General features: G+C 31.8%; 1 pseudogene; it reads left to right on the top strand.

Annotated features, from left to right (window-relative positions):
- The first annotated feature begins 24,261 nt into the window (after positions 1-24,261).
- The window catches only part of LOC126032584 (serine palmitoyltransferase 1-like), a 52,164-nt pseudogene continuing 51,604 nt past the window's right edge, over positions 24,262-24,821 (top strand).

Genomic DNA, 24,821 nt, shown 5'->3' with positions numbered 1-24,821 from the left:
AATTTCTAAGTGCTTAGCCAGAGTAAAGCCCTGAGCATCAAATGGGTGTGGCCCCGAAACCCCCCCAAAAACCATTATTATTATTAATTATTATGATTATTTTGCTTTTTGGTTTTTGGGCCATACCAGTGACGCTTAGGGGTTACTCCTGGCTATGTGCTCAGAAATCGCTCCTGGATTGGGGGACCATATGGAATGCCAGGGATAGAACGGAAGTCCATCCTGGGTCAACAGCGTCAAGGCAAACGCCCTACCGCTGTGCTAGTGCTCTGGCCCCAGAATTAACATTAATTTTAAGGTAGTTAGATAACAGATATAGCTACGTGAGGTAACTTGTCTGAAAACACTAACATACTTAAATATTAGAGGATCAGAGGATGTGATATTTAACATTTAGTTACTTGATTTTAATATATGACCATACAAAGAATAACTAATTTATTTTTATTCCTTTAAATGGGACAACTTAAATTCTACTCAAAGCTTTCAGGATTCTAGTAAACAAAAGTTTAGCCTAGCCTACATAATTGTAGAAAAACTGGAAAGCATTAAAGAATATGACTTGGTGGGGCTGGCGAGGTGGCGCTAGAGGTAAGATGTCTGCCTTGCAAGCACTAGCCAAGGAAAGGACCATGGTTCGATCCCCTGGCATTCCATATGGTCCCCCCAAGCCAGGGTCAATTTCTGAGCTTGTAGCCAGGAATAACCCCTGAGCATCAAATGGGTGTGGCTCGAAAAACCAAAAAAAAAAAAAGAATATAACTTGAATTTTCTATTAAAAGCAATATTTTATATCTTAATAATCAAGCAAAAATAAATTAATTTCTCTTTCTGATTCACTTTCAACAGCTGAGTGGTGGGGAAAAATGAAAGTTGATTTTATTAGAAAATGATATAATAAATTGAGTTTTAAGTATGTAGGCAAATTTCTGCAGCATACTAAAACCCACTTGGTATTATTTTAAATTAAGAAGCTAAACCCTGATGTACAAAACTGTCATTTAATTTAATGTCTATATTAATAAAGAGAATTCAGAAAATAATAGAATTTTTGCACAATTTATTCGAGAACTTTTCACAATTATGTTTTCCGGGTTTTTTTCCCCATTTATTAGGTGACATATAATCCTTTGGACAACAATATAAACTGTACAGGAAAGGCCTGAATTAAGTAGATATTGTAACTATATAAAATTTTTCTGGTTAAGATTAAAAGTGTCGGGGCCAGAGAGATAGCATGGAGGTAAGGCGTTTGCCTTGCATGTAGAAGGACAGTGGTTTGAATCCTGGCATTCCATATGGTCCACCGAGCCTGCCAGGAGCGACTTCTGACCATAGAGCAAGGAGTAACCCCTGATCATTGTCGGTTGTGACCCCCCCCAAATAAAAAACAAAAAACAAAAAAAAAGATTAAAACTGTCAATATAATGTATTCAATATTGGAATATAATTAAACCTTGTGTTTTTTTCTATGTGTTTTCTCATAGAATTAGATTTACTTCCTTTTTCAAAAATACTTTTATGGGTAGGTTTGGCCACACCCATTGATACTCAGAGTTTACTCCTAGCTGTGCTCTCAGAAATTGCTCCTGGCTTGAGGGACCATATGGGATGCTGGGTGATAAAACCGCTATTCGTCCTAGGTCTACATGTGGAAGGCAAATACCCAACCACTTGTGCCACTGCTCCAGCCCTATTTATTTCTTACTTTATTTCAGAGTCAACATAACTATAAATATGCCAATGGAAATGTGTACAATTTATGAAAGCATTTTAAAGGACTTATATAGACATTAACTTGCACAAATATTTAAAGTGTGCTATTTGTTCAGTTTTATTTTCATTTAAATATAAAATACATAATATGTCACTTAGTCACAAAATATTCATGCAAGTTGGTGATGAATAAAGATGAAAATAAAATATAAGAAAGAAGAGAGTAGGAAGAGTAAAAAGAAGAGGAGGAGGATATGGAAAAGGGGGAAGAAAATACATTTAAAACATTCAGAGAGTTGAGTGACATTGTGATTTTTTTCCTCTGAGTAAATTGTTGGCATTGATATAATAATTATTCACTAAAACTTCCTTTTATAAAAGTCAAGCCATTCTCATTATGGGATATGGAACTAAAACTATAGATTCTCCTAGGCTGATTAACTTATTCCCAACTACTTGTAATGCCATAATATTGCATTTGTCGAGACAGTCATATGCTTTATCATATCAAGAACAATTATGTTTTAAAGATGTCTGAACCAAAAGACAGGAGATCCCCTAAATGTCACTGAACATGAAGAGGATAACAAATGGTAAGACTAATATTGACATAATTGAATAAAGCAAATTTTAAAAGTAGCAACATAAACCATAATCTAGACAATTTTACTTGTTACCTAAATTTTACATGGCTCTTTCATAAACCCTGCAGTAATCTTTATTATGAGATATGTTCTAGATTTTTTCATGAATTCAAGTAACTTCGCACGAGTTTGTAAACATACAAGATATTCATCATCATAAGAAATTGATTTGTTTTCATCTTGAAATTGAGGAAAAGAGGCAGAGTGAATTTTAAGTATATTCTCAGAAGAATCGTACTTTCAACTAAGTAACTATGAACTGGAAAATAGGCAAAAAGAAAATAGGAAGCAAAATAGTCCAATAAAAGTATCTTTATACTATACATCAGAGGGATAGTCATTCTGGCACTGTAGACAGCACGACGCTTTGAAAATTATCAGGGTTTACCTGCTAGCTTACTTGACTTCCTCTCCCTTAAGAAATACAAGCTCAGTGATGCCGTTCTATTTAGGTATCAAAAGAGCTATATTCCTATAAAAATAAATAGAATAAAAAATTTCATAGGAAGAAGTCTGTTTCTTCTAAGATCCAATAGAATCATACTCCCTCTGAGTCACACAGAGAGGCATGACAGAAAGGGATCTCATTCTTATGTCCTCTTTTAAGTTATTTTATATACATTCTGTACAAAACATTCTTTGCTATTAGAGAATTGGCCATGCTAATTATAGTAAAGACAACATACAAACATCTGGAGAAGATAAGTAATGAATAATTAAATCACTATTGTCAAAAAAAATAGAGTAAAAATTTCATGATTCAAAAGATAAGCAACTAAAAATTAAAATAACAAAATTATTCATTAAAGTCAAGATATAAAATGACAGATGGGTAAAATATAAAGTACCTGACTTGCACTCTGAACTAAATAAAAGAAAACAACATTTATGATACCAAAGATAGGAGATTCTAGGAATTTTAATTTTGGAAAAACATTTTAACCATAAAATTTTAAAAAGTATCGAATAAACACTTGAAATAAATATAAATTAAAATGATCTAACAAAATGGAAAATGCATAATGTACTTAATATTTTATGTGATGATATAAACAATAATGTTGGGAGACCAAATAAATAGTATATAGCAGGTAGGGTACTTGCCTTGCATGCAGCCAATCCTGGCTTCCATTATCAGAACTCCTTTTAAACCCAGATTCCTCTAGAAATGATTCCTAGATACAGAACGATTGAGTACCATGTGTGACCTCTGAATAAAAATAATAATAAAAATATTATTGGGACTCAAATCAGGATTATGAATAAATAAATATTTGATAACTCAAGAGTAAGGATTATCAGAAAGCAAGTATTAAAGCGAGGTGGATTGGTGTTAACATTAGGATAAGAATTACGGTTAGGTTTTGTAAGAATAAGTTTAGATAGAAAGCAGAAATTAACAGATGGGAATATATTAAGCTGAGAAGCTTCTGCACCTCAAAAGAAATAGCGCCCAGGATACAAGAGCCCCCCACTGAGTGGGAGAAACTATTCACCCAATGCCCATCAGATAAGGGGCTAATCTCTAAGATATACAAGGCACTGACAGAAATTTACAAGAAAAAACATCTAATCCCATCAAAAATGGGGAGAAGAAATGGACAGACACTTTGACAAAGAAGAAATGCAAATGGCCAAAAGACACATGAAAAAAATGCTCCACATCACTAATCATCAGGGAGATGCAAATCAAAACAACTATGAGGTACCACCTAACACTCCCAGAGATTGGCACACATCACAAAGAATAAGAACAAGCAGTGTTGGCAGGGATGTGGAGAGAAAGGAACTCTTATCCACTGCTGGTGGGAATGCCGTCTAGTTCAACCTTTATGGAAAGCAATATGGAGATTCCTCCAAAAACTGGAAATCGAGCTCCCATACGATCCAGCTATACCACTCCTAGGAATATATCCTAGGGACACAAAAAATACAATACAAAAATCCCTTCCTTACACCTATATTCATTGCAACACTATCAAAGCAAGACTCTGGAAACAGCAAAGATACTCTTCAACAGATGAATGGCTAAAGAAACTGTGGTACATATACACAATGGAATATTATGCAGCTGTCAGGAGAGATGAAGTCATGAAATTTTCCTATACATGGATGTACACGGAATCTATTATGCTGAGTGAAATAAGTCAGAGAGGGAGAGAAAGACGCAGAATGGTTTCACTCACCTATGTTTTTAAGAAAAATGAAAGACATTCTTGCAATAATAATTTTCAGACATAAAAGAGAAAAGAGCTGGAAGTTTCAGCCCACCTCAGGAAGCTCACCGCAAACAGGGGTGAGTTTAGAGAAATAACTACGTTTTGAACTATCCTAATAATGAGAATGTATGAGGGAAATAGAAAGCCTGTCTAGAGTACAGGCGGGGGTTGGGTGGGGAGGAGGGAGATTTGGGACATTGATGATGGGAATGTTGCACTGGTGATGGGTGGTGTTCTCTACATGACTAAAACCTAAATACAATCATGTATGTAATAAAGTTGGTTAAATTAAAAAAAGATTAAATATATATGCAATATATATTTATATATGCAAGAAAGCAATAACAGTTTTACTCATAAAAGCTGAAAAATATTTGGGTGTTCATAAATAGATAAATGAATAAAAAAGTTTAGATAGAAACAGATTAGAAACTATCGCTTGGTCACTAAAATTACTCAATGTCAGAATAATGTTAAATATAAAATATTAAATTATTCCAAAATATTTTTGAATTAAAAATCACTGAAACCAAAATTTTTATGGTTTATGTGACTAAATAAGTAATGAAAACAAAGACATATTATATATTTTATATAACTAGTTAAATTAGTCAAATTCTTAACTATAAGGAACAAAAGAACAGAAAAACTAAGCTTTAAACCAGTATGAAAGAAAAAAATTGTAAAAACAAACAAAATTCTCTAGTAGTCTTCTTAATATTTTTCCAGGATAGGTTAATTTAAATAACTATAAAAATTGAGGCTGAGCTCTCAAATACTTGTCTTAAGTAAGCATAATCTTAACAAAAAATGTGTTTAACCAAGAATCCTTTGTAATCAACCTGATAGATCTGATGTTATTTCACTCTTATTTTGTTGTTGTTGTTGTTGTTGTTGTTGTTGTTTAGTTTTGTACTGTGTTTCTTTATGAGCCATATCCATGGTGATCAGGGCTGACTCCTGACTCTTCTGAGAAATCTCTCAGGAGATCATATCGGGTAGAACACAGAATAACCAAATGCATAACAAACCCATTTGTAGTCCCTATAGCTCATACATGTTTGTTTTGGACACTTAATAAATACCTTCTAATTTTCTCATTGCATTAGTCACTCCTGATAAAAATGAAATAGTATTTACATCTTGAATGTTTTAATCACGACAAATTTATTTTCTCATAGTTCTGGAAGCAAGAAGTCAGTGACCATATTATCTGTATGAATGGGATCTTGATGGAATCTCTCTCCCATATATATGGCTTTATGGCTTCTCAATGCATCTTCACAGGTGGCCGGGGGTGAGAGATAAAATAAATATAATTATCTTCTGAAAGAAACCATCTCCAAAGATTGCATTGAAAATAAAGGTGTCACCAAATAAATTTTACAGAGTAGGGTTAAATTTATTATATTTGCCTATTCATCTACAAAGGAGATATTATAAAACAGCTTTCTTAGAGACTATTATGTAGAAAAACTGACATACATATTCAGAAGATTTAATAGAAATAATAACAGTAGTCAAATGTTATATGAATACTTGTTAATGTTATTAAGTTCAAGCCACTATTATTAAATACAGATAGGCATAAACAAGTTGTGTCATGAAATGCAAACAATATAATCTACTATCATGAATTTTAAAATTATCCTTAGAATTCAGGGTTAAGAACTTTAAATATCATAATGTATTTTAATTTTATGTTTTCACAATAAAGTGATGATTTAACCCTGGTTTATAATAGAAATACAAATAACATTATTTAAAAAAAAAAACATTGCCTAAGAAGTATACTAAAAATACTAAATACTAGATACAGTAAGAAAATACAGAATAATAAAAACAAAGCATGACTGTCATGCATCTTTGTGAAAGCTTTAAGATAGCATCATAAGAAACAGACAGAATGAAAATATGCCCCCATTACTTATTCATTTAATTTTCGACAAATATATGCAAATATTAATAATAGAATATCATCTACCCATTACTTTTAAATAAATGCATAATATATCTAGGAGAATAATAAATAGTACATTTTAGAAGTTATTGTTTTTAATAAAATTATTGTGATTCTGGCAATCAAATTAAATTTGAGACTGTCGCCAAAATGATAATAGAGTATGTAAGACATTTATACCCATCAGATCAGGATTTGACTGCATAAGTTTCCTGGAGTCAGGTCAGGAGCACAGAGCCAGAAATAAGCTGTGTCATTTGGATAGCCAAAGTAATAAATTGCTTTGCCCCCAAAGCAATAAATAGGCACTAATTAAATTTTATAAGAATAAAATGATAGTATTACTTAGAGTTATTTTTTAAATTACTTCATAAAAGTCAAGTGCTTACTTAAGTGTTAAGTCAGGTGTTACATTTTTAACTTATTTAAAAATACAGAGAATATATGTGTATATATTTTGAATCATTTGTCTTATTCATATCATGTGATTCTTGTTAAATCCAAAATGAAATATCTGTACAAAGAGAATATAAAGGGTCACAAAAAAATCATCTTATCAGTATTGTAACAGGTAACTCTAAGAACCACTCAATTATAGTTATACAAACATATAATCTGTAGTGTTCAATTCCAAAGTCTTATTGGTCCAAAATAAAAATATCACTAGTTGAACAGGGGCCGTTCTGGAAGCTTTAGTGACAGAAGGTCACATATTAGACATCTGTGTTGTCTAATATCTACAGACCTTCTGGAGTCTTCCCACACTTCCAGAGCATGGGGAAAATTCCATGCAGCATTCTGGAGACTGAAGGCTTACTCGCACAGACATACAAACAGGACCAGGAGTTTAATGTGAAGGTCGAAGGCAAACATGTTGCTTAGGCTGTTTTACCAAAACTGCACAACCAGCCCTGCTATGCTGTGAACTTTCAGGATACAACAGGCAGACTAGCCATTGATTTATTTATATTTTACAGTAACACCATGATTTTACACAGATGTTCATAATAGAGTCGTTTTAGGCATTCAATATACAAATTCCAATCCCACCTCTAGTTTTGAACTTCCCCTCACAAGTGTTTCCAATTTCCCAAACATGATCTAGCCTGTTCCTGTGCAGGCGCAAAAACATTCACTCAATACTGTTTTTTTACAACACAAAGACAAATTCAATTACTAAAACTTAGATCAATAAGGATCAATATGAAATGATTTTTATATCTCTGCAAGGTGTTATCAAAGTCAGTGTCTAGGGATTTACTGGGATGTGGTTGGTGCTAGCTGAGCCTTCTGTGTCACTACATAGGCTCAGTATGTTTTGTAGATAATTATGTAAGCTTTGCTTTAAATTTCCCCTGATACTATAAAGAAAGTTTGAGTTGTTGCATAACTCCTATAGCTACAGTTCAGAATCTGTAGATCTGAAATAAAGGTGGTAACTTGGCAGTTTGATAAGGTTAGGATGTAGTGCTGGGCCTGGCATGTCATGGGGTGGAGGTGTGGCAATGGGCTGCTGTGACTCATGCAGAGGAAGAATCTGACCCCACGTATTCTAAGAAGTCCCAGAGGTATCAACCCAGACTAGGCGACCTGCTAAGAGTCGGTAGCCATTTTTATTTTCAGAGCTTTGTAGAGGATTAGTGCCATTTTTTTCTGCAACTTCTTGGATCTAGTCCTTTACCAAGCTCTGAAAGTAAGTAATGTGAGAAAAGGCTACTTGGTCTCTATTGTTGGGATGGATTTGGTTAGGGGGTGTCTTTGAAGGTATGTAATGCCATACAAATTTCTGCTTTTAATTATTTACAAATAACCACAATGAGATCAAAAGTGTTACTCTTCATAAGTCAAATAGTTTATTATATTTTGAGGAACACTGATAATCAGTATTCCTTGCTTTTGCAAAATAAGAGGCCAACTAAATAGTAGAGTGGGTAGGGAAACTTCTTGAATGAGGCTTACCATCTGCAGAGCCAGGTTGTTAGGAGTAGGCCCTAGAACCACTGGGCATGGTCCACAAAAGCAAAACAAACAGAAATTATTGACTTTATGTTAGTATTTCTACTGTATAAAAATTATTTAATTTTATTTGCCTCAGAATTATATGCTCTTATTAAATCAAACTTTCTTTTTTCTTTGAAACACCACAATTAGTATTCATTAGTTGCTTTGTAGCCATACAGTATTCCAGAACCAATTTCTCGTTTCTGTGTTTCTGACTGCACTCAGGGATCACTTCTGTTAGGGCACAGGTACCCTGTGTGGTCTTGAGCAAAATAATCACATAACCTACTCTTCTATCTCTGTGGCCCTGGAAGTACCAACTAATTGAAAAATCCTCAAAATGGACTATTTATTTGGTTATATAAGCATTCCTGATAAAGTAAAAGAGTAAATTGTGCTTACTCTCTCTGCGTAAGCATTCAATTTTTTCCCAGAAGCTATGGGTATTGCTGCTGTTAGATAATTTGACACCCTATACCTCCCTGATAGAGATCAGTTGACTAGTTTGCTGTCTTTGGAAATACTTCCCTGTCATCACAGTAGAAATGGCAACATGGGAGAAAGTTAAACCTGTTGTTTCAGTAACAGGAATATCACAGAGGAACAGCTTCCTCCTTAAATCTTATAGTCAATAAACCCAGAGATCACTGTTCTGGGCATCTTAAGCTTGTTGAAGAATTTTCTGTAGGGAAAAATAAAACACAGAAATTTCGAGCCATAGGAAAGGAATAGTTCATTTGTCACAGTGTTGCTAAATTTAATGCCTTAGTTATTTTAAAAGTTATTGGGAGCTTGACAATACTTTAGTTCAAAGATTAAATGGGATATGTAGCAAACAGTATATACATAACACTTTAGCCTCAAGAAAAGAATAGTCAATTTTATATGAATATGAAAATCATGTGGAACAGAGCATTTACTTTATTTTGTGACTAAAGTATAACCATTATATGTAGTGAAATGAATGAAATAAAGGATGGGATCATTTTGTCATTTTATTTTCCTCTCCATTTGCTTGCTTTCAAAGTTGTTGTAAGACCTTTTGAATGAAAACAAAACAAAGTAAAACCACATCTTAAAAGAATTTCTGAAAGGTTGAATATTTTATGTGTTTGTGTACATATATTTTTGTAATATTTAGCATCATTAAATTGATTTGAATAAAAGTATTTAAGTAGTATTTATAACAGTTATATTTTTCAACAAAAGCCTATTTAAAAAATCAAAGACAGCTAAATATATGTAGAGAACAAAATAAAATAAATTTTTATTTGTATCACGCAAACTAAGGAGAGGGTAATGATATTAACCCCTAAAATATAACTTCTGTAAATATCTTCTTATTTAAAAGTTTTCTTATTATTAAAGTGAGAATAAAGAAAGTAGTGAATTTTATAAATGAGCAATATATTGTTATGTATTCTTTTTATCTTTAGGTAGTTAATCAATAAATATGAAATATATAACAAAATTGTAGAATATTTTATTTCTTTTTATAAAATAATCACTGATTTTGGGTTTTTTTTTTGGTTTTGCACCACACCTGGTGATGCTCAGAGTTACTTATGGGCTCAGAAATCGCTTCTGGCTTGGGGGACCATATGGGATGCCAGGGGATTGAACTGCTTGCTGTCCATCTTAGGTCAACCACGTCCAAGGCACATGCCCTACCACTGTGTCACATCTCCAGCCCCTCTCTGATCTTTAATTTTTGTTTTCAAAGAGATTTTTTAACATTATGTGTTTGTTTTTGCTGAATGTTATTTAAACCAAATTAGCTTAGTGAAATTGTGTCACAAGTCTTATAAGATCCTTTATTTCTCAATAAAGTTAATAATTATGGAGGCAGATTTAAAATAGTAACTCAGTTTTCATTTTAAAAGCATGCAATAGCAGCTCTGACTTCATTATAAATATATGAACATATATTACACATTGAGTAATAAAGTCTTTGCAATTTATGATAGATTTTTTGCTTTTTAGTTACTGCAGTTTAGAAATATCTTCCTAAATTTGGAGTTAAATTCTGAGCAAAGGGCTGGCGAAATCCTGCTGCAGATAGTGCACTTGTTTTGCAAGACACTTACCTGGTTAACTTCCTGATATTACACCAGGGGTCCTCAAACTTTTTAAACAGGGGGCCAATTCACTGTCCCTCAGACCATTGGAGGGTCTGACTGTAGTAAAAACAAAACTTATGAACGAATTCTTATGCACACTGTATATATCTTATTTTGCAATGAAGAAACAAAACAGATACAAATGCAATATGTGGCCCGCGGACCATAGTTTGAGGACCACTGCATTACACAATGATCCTCTAGTGCCAGCAGGAGTAATCTATAAACACAAATTTATGTGAGTCAAAAAAGTAAAAATTACAAAGCAAGAAATAAATCATATTTTACAGTCACTGAGATAAATAAATAAATAGATGCCCTAGTCTTATTAAAACCCCAAGTTGCATATATCATCAAAGTCATAAAGCCCCTTACTGCTAATTTTCTGAGGAAACTATCTATACCAAGAAACTAGTTTTTTGAGTCCAGCTTACTCTATGTGGTCACTAAGTATCTCATTGGCTAATTCAGAATGCCAGGTTGATGTCTTCTGTGTCAAAAGAACAGAAAAGATAGTCAAGTTTTGCTTGTGTCTGGCTTTTCTCTTTTTCTTTTGTTAGTTGAAATTGAATTGGCATCTGAATGGGAGCTTTTACATTTTTGAGCATTGTGGCTAGTGTGAAAAGGGTATCTCAAAGCAAAAAAAGAACTTGGTGATAGTAATTGCAAGAGAAATATTCAGTTTGTTATTTTAAATAGATTCAAGCAGTAAATTAAATAAGATGCCATCTCTACATTTTTATATTATATATATGGATATATATATTTGTTTGTATAAGTAAGACATTTAAGTGTTTTGATAAAACAAGTGAAGCCATATAACTTTTGAAATGATTAATTTATATATGACTAATAGTATCTTTGGTAATCTGAAAATTTTACTCCATTTAACATTTCATGCCTAATTAATTTACTTTTCTTATTTACATACTGGACCAGAGATCTTTATTCTCATACATTAAAATGTTTCATGTCGATTAAGTTTGTAAGAATAATCTTCTAATTTATTCTTGAACCATGACAATTTGTTACTTAGAAAAATACATTTTGTTATGTGATTTTAATATTAATTATACTGCAATCATTTACACTTGAATATATTAAGTAAAGAGAGATCTGAATATGTGTATGAGATAAGGAATTTCTTTGAACAAATATATAAATATTTTTCTTTATTTGCTAACTACCCCAAAATTTATTATTTTTTAAGAATATTTATAAATGGAGTTTAAACATTTTATTTTAGGATGTTTAATGATGGAATAAGAGAGGATAGGTATACTGGTTTATGTAATTCTAAATAATCTATAATCAGGTACTTCTATGACAAAATTTCAGGGGATATCATGGTAGATACCCAAACTTAGAATTTCTTTCTCTCTCTAGAGATTGGTTATAAAAGAAAGAAAAATAACATAGAATTAAGAGATAATATTTGTGATGATAATTTTTATTGTTTTAGAAAATGAGTGTTATTTCATGTATTAGAGAAATTTTTTCTGATTATGAATGGAAAGTTTCATGCAAGACTGAAAGGCTTTAAATACTCAGGATATTTCTAGTGCAACTATGTACTTGATATTTTTAAAGTATGAATCGAAAATATAGGAAAGTGGACATGAGAGTTAATGATTTTTTTGAAATAAGATTTCAGTGTTAAACCATTTAGTGCGATTTTTTCCAGTTCTCTGAAGATATATATCTTCGACAATTGTTGATATGAAAAATTGATATGTAGATATGAAAGTGATATTTTATCACTTTCTTTGGACTTGTTCAATTTGGGGAGCTTCTCTGATATTTTTATCTCTGTCACACAGAGAAGTACCATATTTTCCGGAGTATAAGATAACTGGACATATAAGACGACCCCTTAATTTTACAGTTAAAACATAGGTTTAGGCCTATATTTGCTGTATCAGATAGAATGTTCCTGTGCTGCAACTGTATCTTCCACAGTGAGCTAATTACAACAAGCAAATGTCCAAAGGTTATACTGTAATAGACGTCCTCTCTGACTGGCCAATCTGAGCAGGCTTTTTACAGTGTAGATTCGGGTACAGAACATTGTATAATTTGCATGCATCAAAAGCCTGCTTGGATTGGCTGAGTTAGAGAGGCAGTCCAACCAGCCTTGCAGTGATTGGTGCAGGATCGAGTTGGAAAATTCGTTTGTGGCAATATTCAGATGATTTGCGTTTAGTGGCATATTGAAACATTTTTCGAGATATACAACGACCCCCGATTTTCAGTTGACTTTTTCTTTCAAAAGTCGTCTTATATGCTGGAAAATACAGTAATTTTGTTCTATATTTTCCATTTTTTCAAGATTAAATAATAACAAATATTACACTAGATGAATAGGAGAGATATTAACTTATTACACAATAAGTGTAATAAGATATTAAGGCTTAATTTTCTCAAGGTACACCAGTTAAGACATAAAACTCAATCTTGAACAATTTTACCAACATCTGACTTTTTTCTATAACACTATTAGTAATAAAAAATAAAACTATGAATATACATTGCTAATGATATAGACAATGAGATAAAAATACAAATTTTAATTTTACAAGATTTGAAATATTTTTCTCTCACAATTCCATATAATAATCTAAAGAAAAAGTACAGTTACTTAAATTAAAATAGTTTTATAATTGAAGGTTTTGCTTTGTGTTGTTAGAGTGCAAATGGGAGGTAAATTTAATGAGTGGCTTACATACATGGTTCAATAATCTGTATGTCATTATTTCCAATAAGTAATTATAAAAAAGTTTCATGACTGATATATATATTTCTATGCACAGATGGTTTTAACATAGGAGTAAAATATTTTCTGCTTATCATGATAGTATAGAGTAAGAACCATGGGTGTCTAGAAATAAGCTGAAAATATAAAATATTATAGGTATTTTTAGGGGCTGTTGTGATAGCACAGTGGGTAGAGCATTCACGATTGATGTCTCACCTCAGAGCCAAAAATATCCTCTGAGCAATTAAAATAATAAAAATAATAGGTATTGTTAAAAGTAGTGAGCATGAACAAAGGGAATAGAAGTTTGTGGATGTGCTGCCAATACCTGTAAGGAGACAGTGCTCTTTTGTTGACTTTAGGTAATCATAGTGACAAGTCAAGAGTTCTATTATAAAAATTAAATATAAATATTTTTAATAAACTAGAGATAGGCTATCAGAAAATGAGAAAGTTTGATAAAAAATGAAATGAACTTTGGGTATTAAATATTTCTACCCAATGAGTATATTCTAGGTAGCAATCTTCATTTTTACAATCATACTTTTTTGGCAATGAATGTGAACAGCATTGATATTTTATAACAATATCTTATGCAACAAAATAGTCAACTAATAAAAGATCAAATATTGCATTATATTAAAAACTAGATAGATCTAAAGGCCATCATGTAAAGTAAAGTGAATCCTAAGGAGAAAAACAAATACTGGATGATCTCACACTATTGCAGAGAACAAAGAAGTAATGCTAGGAAATATATAATAACCAAGTAAATGACTTTTGAAATACTGTCAAGTAGCTGAGAAAATATACTCGCAGGACAGATGATGCAATGGAGTGGGGACTAAGAAAGGCAGAGAATTAGTTGAGGGACTCTGATACTTTGGGTAGAATAAGAACAGAAACGTTGTAAGCCTAGAACATGAATTTTACTACCGTTGTAAACCATAATAACTAAATTTAAAAAATTAGTTGAAAACTAAAAAAAACAATAAACCTGTTTCATGAATATTTCTAGAATTTACTGTTAAATAAGAAGCAGATAAAGAAAATAGAATGAATTAACATAAACTTAAGTAACATTTTAAAAAAATCTTGATATAATATGAAGTGATATATTTACCTCATTATAGTCTAGAAAGAATGAGCTATTGTTATCTTGATCCCAAAAGTTATAAGAACTTGAGGAAGTGTGTAAATATTTCTCTCATTTGTATCTCTTGGCTTGTGTTCCTAAATTTTATAATCATAAATGAACTGAGAATGCAGTAAAACATGACAGAATAAAATTCAGAAGTAGTGAGTCCTTCACAGAAGGAGTTATACAGTTGTACTATGTATGAATGTATGATGTGTCTAAAATTGAAAATGGCACCACTTACAACATAAAAACTCATCAAAGAGCTAATGGCATATCATCAATTATACACAAAGTTAGCATGTTCTAAAATATTAAAGTATTGATGTAATAGGTCAAAGGAAGTCTAGATAAATATAGTTATCTGTATATATACAACTAGTTCATGTGCCATTAAAATAGTATTTTAAAAGATTCCCACTCTTTATTATATTTTTCTCATTTATCTCCAAATAGTGACATAAGTTAGATGCAGATTTAAAAATATTTTCAGGATAATATAGTCCCATCTATTTATTTCTGCTTTCACTTGTTTGGAGAGTACTGTTTCCTCCTTAAATATACCTTTAGTCTCAATGTCCTGGAGCTTTTCACCTACATGTTGTTCTATATACTTTATGGTTTCAGGTCTGATATTTAGGTCTTTAATCTATTTTATTTTACCTTTGTACATGATGTTAGCTGGAGGTCTACAAGTAGCTAGCCAGTTGATCCAGTTTGATTCCAAACCACTAGTATTATCCATGAATACAGTCAGGAGTAATCCATAAGCATCACAAGCTGGGAACTCCAAAGCAAACAAACAAATAAGCAAACAAAAAAAAGAAGAGGAAAAAGAATTCAAGTTAATCTCATTGTAAAATTTATAATGTAATACTAATTACTATCTCAAAGATACCTTTACAAAATTAGATATTATGTTTTTCAAGGATTAAAACTTCTAACACTTTGATACAATTTATTCCACTCTCTACAGGCGCATTTCACATAAACACCTTAACTGAAACAATAGCAGTGGGAGATACATTTCATAAGTCAGAAAATTGAGAAGGCCATGTTATTACCCAAGTAGTTGTGCAATTACATTGATTAGCAGAGAATAAGTCCATGATAGGAAATATTGGTGCTGAGAGAGAACAAAGGGGAGAGACTTTAAAAAATAAAAATAAAAAATGAAATTCAAAGTAGATACAAAATAGAACAAGAGAGACTGACTTAGCTCTAAATTTTTTTTTGTTTTATTTAGTTTTGGGGCCACAATCAGCAGAGCTCAAGGTTTACTCCTGGCTCTGTGCTCAGAAATTGCCTCTGGCAGGCAAGGGGGATCATATGCGATACCGGGAATCAAACCTAGGTCCGTCCTTGCCAGCTGCTTTAAGGCAAACACTCTACCGCTTTGCTATCACTCCAGACCCTACAAATTTAATTTTAAAATACAAAAAAATAGTTCAATATTTTCACATACTGTTTTCAGTCTTAGGCCTAATTCATTCATTTTTTTACAGTAGTGATTAAAATAATCTGATTTCAAACATTTTATTGTGCTAGTATAAAATATTTTTAATTAATGATAGTTCCCAATTGTGAGAAATTATAATTAGTAGTATCATAGGGATTTATCCCCAAAATAATAATGATTACCAAATAGGTGCTAAACTCAATTGGTAAAAAATTGAAGAAGTGTAAATTTAGTATGTGAATATCTAGATAAAATTACATATAAAAATATATAATTTTGTCAGTTATATGAAAATTTTATAATGTCTAAATTTTTTCATTACAATAAAGCCAGTTATCACACTTCGTAAATCTTTCTTTAAACATAATGATCAAGATTTTACTTATAATTTTGGTTTTTTTTTTTCAAAATACCTACTTTTTCCTGCAGTTCTACTTTTATCACTTCAGAGAAATAATTACTGAGTTTGTAATAAGCTTAATTTTTTTTCTTTTTAGATAAATATTTTATTAAATCACCATGAGATATAGAACTACAAAGTTGTTCATGATTGATTTTTAATCATACAATTCATTCTTATATGTTTTGTGATGTTCATTTTTGTCTTGAAGTTTTATTATAATAAATTTAAATGTCACCAGAAGAAAATAAATTTAAATTTTATTTTCTACCTTCCTTTTTAGAGTTTTATTGTATCTTATATTAGTTTCCACCTTACAAATGAATATTTCCAATTCTCATTAGTCTACATTTATGCAAGCCAATCTGATCCATCATTTATAATGTTAATTGTTGAGTGTGTAAAATTGGAGTTATACAAGATAAATTTCCTTTATTTTGCAACTGAATTGGATCTGTTACTTTATAAAAATTAAGGCAATAAAGAATAGACATAGCTCAAGTGGCAGAACACACAATGAATATGGATGAGTATATTTGGTTTCTGTAATCACATGTTGCTTATCTATCAATTCTGGCTATAGCTCTGATAGCTACAAATTATTCACCATAACCAGGCTGAGCACTGAACTATGGAGCAAGTTTACACCCTTGGAATTTACTATTTCCTAGAGTAGTCCTGACACTCAACACTACTGAAGATGGATCTAATTTAAAAAGTAGTTTTGTTTATAGACAGACTATTATTAGCAAGAGTAACTGTATTGCTATATTGACTAATAGTATATTTTTGAAGTTATAAGCAATACTTACCTTGAAAATAAATATTGGAAAACTTGGAGTTTCTTGTTAATTTACCTTGATTCACTAATCAGGGGTCTTCAAACTTTTTAAACAGGGGGGCAGTTCACTGTCCCTCAGACCATTGGAGGGTCTGACTATAGTAAAAACAAAATTTATGAACAAATTCTTATGCACACTAAATATATCTTATTTTGCAATGAAGAAACAAAACAGATAAAAATAAATTTATGTGGCACAGGGGCCATAGTTTGAGGACCACTGGCACTTTAAATAATGAGTACAAACAGTAAAATATTCCAAAAATTAAAGTTTATTTGAATTACGTATTAGTTTTTCAATGGAGTTTTTGTTCAGTTATCAGTGTAAGAGGATGTACATAAGTTCAAGATAAAAAGATTAGCATATCAATAAGGAAGAGTGTCTATTTAAAAATATACATTTTTAGAAGTAAAAATAATCTTATGTCCCAAAATATATTATATACAGCTTCAATTTCAAATATTTTTGGTACATTGTATTAAAACATTTAGATAATACAATTAGTTACAGTTTATCTCTTTATTTCTTATTTCTCCTCACGCTAATGTGTGAATTAGATGCATGGTGCTATAGAAATAATACTAATCTGGAGTTATAAATCTTGATTTCAATTATGATTATAACTCTTCTATGATTTAGATAAAGAGATATTTTCTTACCACTATCATCCTAAGGTACTACTTAATTTAAAAGAGATAGAGTTTTTCCAAAAGAGTTTTAAATGGGAAACATTTATAAGTGGAATGCATTTTTAAATTTTCATGGCCAATAAGTGGACAAAATGGATATGGATACTCAACTTATTTCCACTTGTATTCAGTACATATAATAGAATAAAAGTATGGAATTATTTAAGGTCTTTGCAACATTAGAAAGATCTAGAAATTACACATAATATGGGTGGATTAGATAAAAACACGAATCCTTGCAAAAATCATGGGGTATTGGTCACATTTGACCTTCATCTGCTAAAAATAAAATGTAATTTCCTTAAATCTCACCCAATCTTCCAAGGAATTAGAATGAGTAAAATACTTTCTCAAAGCAAGTTCTTTACTTGGAAGTTAAATTGCCTCTCCGGAGGCACAAAGAAGAACTAATATACCTTAGCAAAGGTAATTTCTCTGGGAGTTTCTTCCAGAAAGTTGGCTAAGCAATAGAATATTTTACACATCCAATCTTTTCATGAAATCAAGTTCAATAAAGCAAAACTCACAGTTTTCACCCAATGGACTTTAGACCAATGCATTAATAGACTAATAAACAATGCTCACAAATTGACCTCTTAGTTCTGATATTCAATGTTAAAACACAGTTATGACTGGTCTCAACTATCTTTAATGTTGTGATGTTGTATTGTCCAGCAATGAGTCAAAGGCAATGAACGTACCAAAATAATTAGATCATTTTACAATAAGGATAATATTAACCGATAGTTCATTTTATTATGTTTTCTATATTTTTAGCCATTCATAATTCTCTTTATCTTCTTGGTGATTGTCTATTCTTTATAAACAAAATAAGCTGATAAATTTTGATGTTAGGCTTTTTTCTACATATGATTACTAAATGTGACAGTATTACATATGACAAATTTTTATTAATAAACAAATTTTCACATGTATAAATGTACATATATAAGCACACTCAACATATAAATATATGTGTGTATTGATGAGTCTTCTTTTAAGTTCACAAAAAGCAGACTTTGACAGAGAAAAGATTCAATGTATAAATGTATTCAAGAATGATTACTTCTTATTAATGCAACTAAGTGATTTAGGTGCTATATAACAAATATTTAATTGAAATTATTTTAGAACATAATATATTAAATGTAATGATTACAAATTAGATTACAAAACAGTTTGACCCAGCATTTTCAAAATATACTTAACCAAAATTTTACACATATATTTATGTCATAGCTTTTGAGTATCATATACAATCCTAAAAACTTGTATGTAATCATTAAATTTATCTTTACATAGCAGGAACCTCCATTATACAACAACCACTATGTGCATTTTAAAGCTTAGCTACAATACAGTACAATTGGGCATACTAAACTTAAATTTGGCACCTTTGTTCTCCAAAACTTGCAATTTTATTTTGCTTTTTTCATCTTTCAAAATAGCAGTCCAACAATGTATTTCAAATAGTTGCTCCTTTTTATGTTTTTTTTTTTCGGAGGGGTGGGTGGGAGGTCCAACAGGTCGTGATGCTCAGAGGTTACTCCTGGCTATGCACTCAGAAATCTCTCCTGGCTTGGGGACCATATGGGGCGCCTTGGGATCTAACTTCGATTAGTCCTAGGTCAGCTGTATGCAAGGCAAATGCCCTACTGTCTCGCCACTGCTTCAGCCCTAGTTGCACCATTTTAGGAAAAAAAAAACCCACTGAATTCCTAGAATTAAAACAAAAACGAACCTTCGCTCATCTCAAATGCTATTTAATACAATTTTGGTTTTATATATGGTGAATCATATTTGTGATTCTGAAAAGCACATAATGTTGTAACTAGAAAAGATAAATGTATATATTGCTAAGATAGATAAATTCTTTCATTCATCTCTAAGACAAATTATATGAGATAGAACATAGACTATTTTTTCCATAGAGAACACTAGTTTATTTTTTTAAGTTAGATACATAACATATCCATTTTTTATTGTAAGAATTTATTCAAGAGACAAAATTGATTAACATATTGAGGTAAACTAACATAACATAATATAGTAACATAACATATAATATAATTAATATAATATAATACATGTAAGTCAAAGAAAGTTTCTGATTAAAACACAAATTTTTTTTTCATAATGGCTTACTATTTTTCACAGTAGTATTTTAGGTACATATTAACAATGAATCAGAGGAATACTCATCACCAAATATGTCCTCCCCCCATCCCAGTTCCCTTTCTACAACCAATATACACCACCATCAACCCTCCGGGCTGCTAGAGTAGGTGGACCCCTCTTTGTCTGGCTTACTATTAGTGATCATATATCTGTTTGGTCCTGGAACCCTCCTTTATTTCCCCCTCTATTTAAGAGGCAGAGCTAGATAAATCGAGGTATGTGGTTTTGTTTGAAGGAAAGTAAAGCAATAGATTGGGATACAAAATAAGAGGGAAAAAAAGAAGTCAAATACGCTAAAAGTGAGCTGAGAGGCTTCCAACCTCAGTTTGAGAGAGAATGTGAAAAAGGTAATTGAAACACCACAACAATACGGAAAGAAATATCAAATTAAATAACCAGTGAACACTACAGCAATAAAGACAAGCCCCACACAATAGTCTCGGTTCTGAAATCAAATCATGCTGGAGTTCAAAAAGAAAGAGAAAGATAAGATAAGATAAAATAAAATAAAATAAAATAAAATAATATTGGAGACATCAACTTCAATCTCTACACCAAAATAAAGACGTCAAAAAATCGATCAATTAATAAATAAATATGTGGAAAAATGATTGTTTTGTGCTTTTTTTCCTTTTTCTTTTTCCCCCTGCATAGGCACAGTAACTATTGGGGATATTATAGAGGGAATTCCCTTGGCCTAGGAGATTCAGGGTTTCTCCACCCCTGAAGTATATTGTCATGGGATTAACTATAGACTCCTTGCATGATCATTTACTCTCCCCTTGTTGCTTTCGTGGTGTATGGAAGACTTTTGCTTTGTCTTAGATGGTAACATCAGACCTCTGTATCTAGAGATCTTGGTGACTGTGCAGCTCAAGGAATGGAGCTTATGGAATCTTTCTTTGTGGTTCTAGCAGTTCTGCTTCTTCAGTGTCATTTTAATCCATCTTCTGTAGTTGGTGGTCTTGGTCATTATGTTGCTCCTAGAATGGAGCCTTAGAATATAGATTATTAATTACTATACCCTATCTAAGCCTTAAAAGCCTACAGTTATCATCAATTCACTAGGCGAAGTTTTTGCACTAGTAAAATATTTCTCTTTATTTTGTTTTTTAATCACATTAATGTCTGTTTCTTGTGTTCTGTAACATAGTCTATTTCATTTAATAACAGAACTAAGTTATTAATTTATTTGGTGTCTTTATTTTAGTAGCAAATTTTAGTCAATTTAAAACCTTTATTTGATAGTATAAAAGATGTGTATATTTTCTATTAACAATGTGAGGAGAGACAAAGATTAAATGTATAAAATTGGTTTGTATTTGAAATGTATTTTTAACTGTCTTGCTTCTCAAGAAAAATAAAAGACTCTTACCAAGCTAGATGAGTACAAACCTGTCATTTCAAAGCACTTCCACTTTTTTAATAAATATATTTAATGGTAAAAGCTAAAATAGCTTTCTAAATTTAACTTCCAACCTTACTTCTTAGATATATATTTTGAATGTATATAACATATACTGAAAGTGAAAATTATTTAATGACACAGATAATTATTAATTAAAACCTTGTTTAAACATAAAAGTTTCTATTTGAATATTATTTAAACGATTAATACAATGTTTATAAAATACATTAAACATTTTAAATATTAATTGTAGCAGTAATTACTTCATTGCACTGTTTTACAAGATACCCAATTTTTTATTTTATTATTTATTTTTTAATATTATATTTAATTTAATTTAATTATAGTGGCTTACATATCGTTCACAGTAATATTCCAGGTACATATTTACATTGAATCAGGGGAATTCCCACCACCAAATTGTCCTCCCACATCCGCTCCCATCCTGCCTCCCATATCCTCGACTCTCCCCCCAGGGGCTGCTAGAATGCGTGGTCCTTTCTGTGTCTAGTTTACTACTTAGTGGTCTTATAACTGTTTGGTCTTGGTGCCTCCATTACTGCCCCTCTAATTGGGAGGCGGGACTAGAAAATTCAAGTTATGTGGTTTTGTTTGAGGAAGAGAAAAATAATATAATGGGGTAAAAATCGACTACGCCGACTATGAGCAGAGTCATTCTAGAGGCTTTCATCCTTGGTTTGAGGGACAAAGGGGCAAAAAAGAAGGTGAAACACCACAACAGTTCAAAAAGAGGAACCCAATTTTTTAAGTTAAAATTGATTGTTGAGTTAAAATAAAATTAAATGTATAAACACATACCCAGTGCAGTATGATATTTTTATGAGTGGCATTTACTTCTATGTATCTTTCCCACTGTGTACTCAACATTTATGGACATTTTTTATACCATTTACGTTTAATTTCATGCTGATCACTTGGATGCTGCTAATAGAACTGAGCAACTTTTTATAGGGGGAAAGATGGGATGTCAGACCCATCTCGGGGGACCAGATGGGATGTTGAATATTGAACTCAAAGGCAAATGTCCTACTGTTGTACTATTACTCCAGCCCCATTCTCAAATACATTTATTTTCTTTTGTATAAATCACTATATTTTAATATTGTTAATCAGAAATGTCAAATAACTATATTCTGTCACATGGAATAAATATGGACATACACAGCAATGATATTTTATCATCGTTCTTCTCTACCAAATCATAGGGAATCATGTTAAGCTCTGTATATATGTTCAAGCACAATTAAACTTTGGGACTCTGGATCAGTAGCTGAAAATTAGCCTACTTTGAAACCTGTCCATACATAAAGAATTAGAAATAAAACATTTTGGCTTTAAATAGCTGACAATGTGAGGTTGTTTATATTGTCATTTAATGTAGTTTTGCTAATGGAGTTGCAGGCTACTCATGAAAAATTTAAACAAATGATATATATGTTAATATTAATCATCTGCTTCAATCCACATGCCTATTGAATTTCTAAGGGCATATTATGAGGATGCAGGAAGTTAAAATAATTTATCTGTAAAAGGATTCCATATAGAGATCAGTTAAAAGAGGAATCTGCAGTTTAAACATATAATCAAATGTGAGTAGAGTGGGGCCATAAATACACCATGGAAATTGGAAACACTGATTATTTAATCTGTAAATGGTAAGAGATGAGATTGAAAAAATTGTGAGTGACAAAAACTCAAGATCTAGCCTTTGGTTAGAGATTAGATTTAATCAGTGGTCTTCATAATCTCTCTCTCTTTGATTTCTTTTAGATAACACACAGATATCCTTATGATTCATGGGCATGGTCACTCCTTTACATTTTAAAAGACTGGTGAGAAGACTGGCATGCTTGGCAATAAATCATATTGGTAACATACTAAAGGAAAACTATTCAGATTTGAAGCCTGACATAATGAATTTATTAGAAAAAATTTATTTCAGTACATTCTTATTTTAAGAATATTGTGCTGTCTGTAATAACAATAGACTATGCTTATATTTTTTTTCTTTTTTACCTGAAAAGCAATTGCAGAGGTCACGAAATAGCTCCTGGAAAACGTTCTCTTTCAAAAATATTTTGGTCATTGGGGATTTAGATTGTATGATTTGCTTCTGAAGAAGGCAGGGACAGGAGCCAAAGAGAATATGAAAGTAACGCATAGCACAAAGTAGCAGTTTTCATCAAGATGAGAAGTCTGCCATATTTCATACCACACAGAATTCCTAAATTATTATGATTCACCATGACCTTGTATGTTTTCCATTCTTCCTCTTTCCAATATGGACTATGAAGGCATTATCTTGGCTACATCGTTAGGGAGTGAGTGAAAGAAGCAGAAAATGTTTCATCTTTCAAGTATAAGATACCAAGCCAATAAAGAACAATAAGTTATTGATCTCTACAAGACCTAGGACCTGACAATGACTACAAAGATGCAATGGGATTTTTTTTTCTTTCTAGTTCCTAATGCCTTCTATTACTACCTTGCAATTGCTTATGCTATATTTAGCTTGCTTCTGTACTATAGAAGAAAAACTCTTGGAAATTATACTTCTCAGCCTCTCTTGTCAGAAAGATCTGGTTTGGATTCCGCCAAATAATAAGAGATGCTTTCATGAGAAAAGATGGTTGTGGAGAGAGCAGGCATGCATTTTGAGCAGCTTTTAAGTGAGCACATACAAATTACTAGTGCTCCAGACAACTGCGATAATGAAAGAGGCTCCTTCAAACCAAAAACTTCCTGATTTTGCTAAAGTAAGCAGCAATTCTCCCTGACATTTGCTCTTTCTTCCCTTTCTGTAAAATTTTTAGACCATATTTTTTCTGGTATTAAATCATTTCTCTGCAGATATTTTGATGACCTCATCATTCCTGACATAGCTTGGGAAAAGGTAATCTATTATATAAGATCAACAGGTAAAAACAGACATTTTATGTCAAGAAAGGTGAAATATGAAAGATTCTAATTGCTCATCAAACATTCTTTGGCCTTTTACCATGAAGTTATCTATTTTTTCAGCTATCATTCTACTTTTAACAGTCATGTAATTACTTTCTGGCTACAGTCATATACTGAACCAATATGAATATTTAAATTCTCAGGAGAGGGGCTGGAGCCATAGCACAGCTGGAGGGAGTTTGCTTTGCACACTGCCAACCAGGGACCAACCTGGGTTCTATTCTCAGAATCCCAAGTGGTCCCCTTCTGCCAGAAACGATTTTTTAGCACAGAGCCAGGAGTCGGGTGTGCCCCCCAACAAAAAACAAAC

This window comes from Suncus etruscus, chromosome 16, assembly GCF_024139225.1.
Source record: "Suncus etruscus isolate mSunEtr1 chromosome 16, mSunEtr1.pri.cur, whole genome shotgun sequence".
Lineage (NCBI taxonomy): Eukaryota > Metazoa > Chordata > Mammalia > Eulipotyphla > Soricidae > Suncus > Suncus etruscus.
This window is presented reverse-complemented; position numbering and strand designations above follow the sequence as displayed.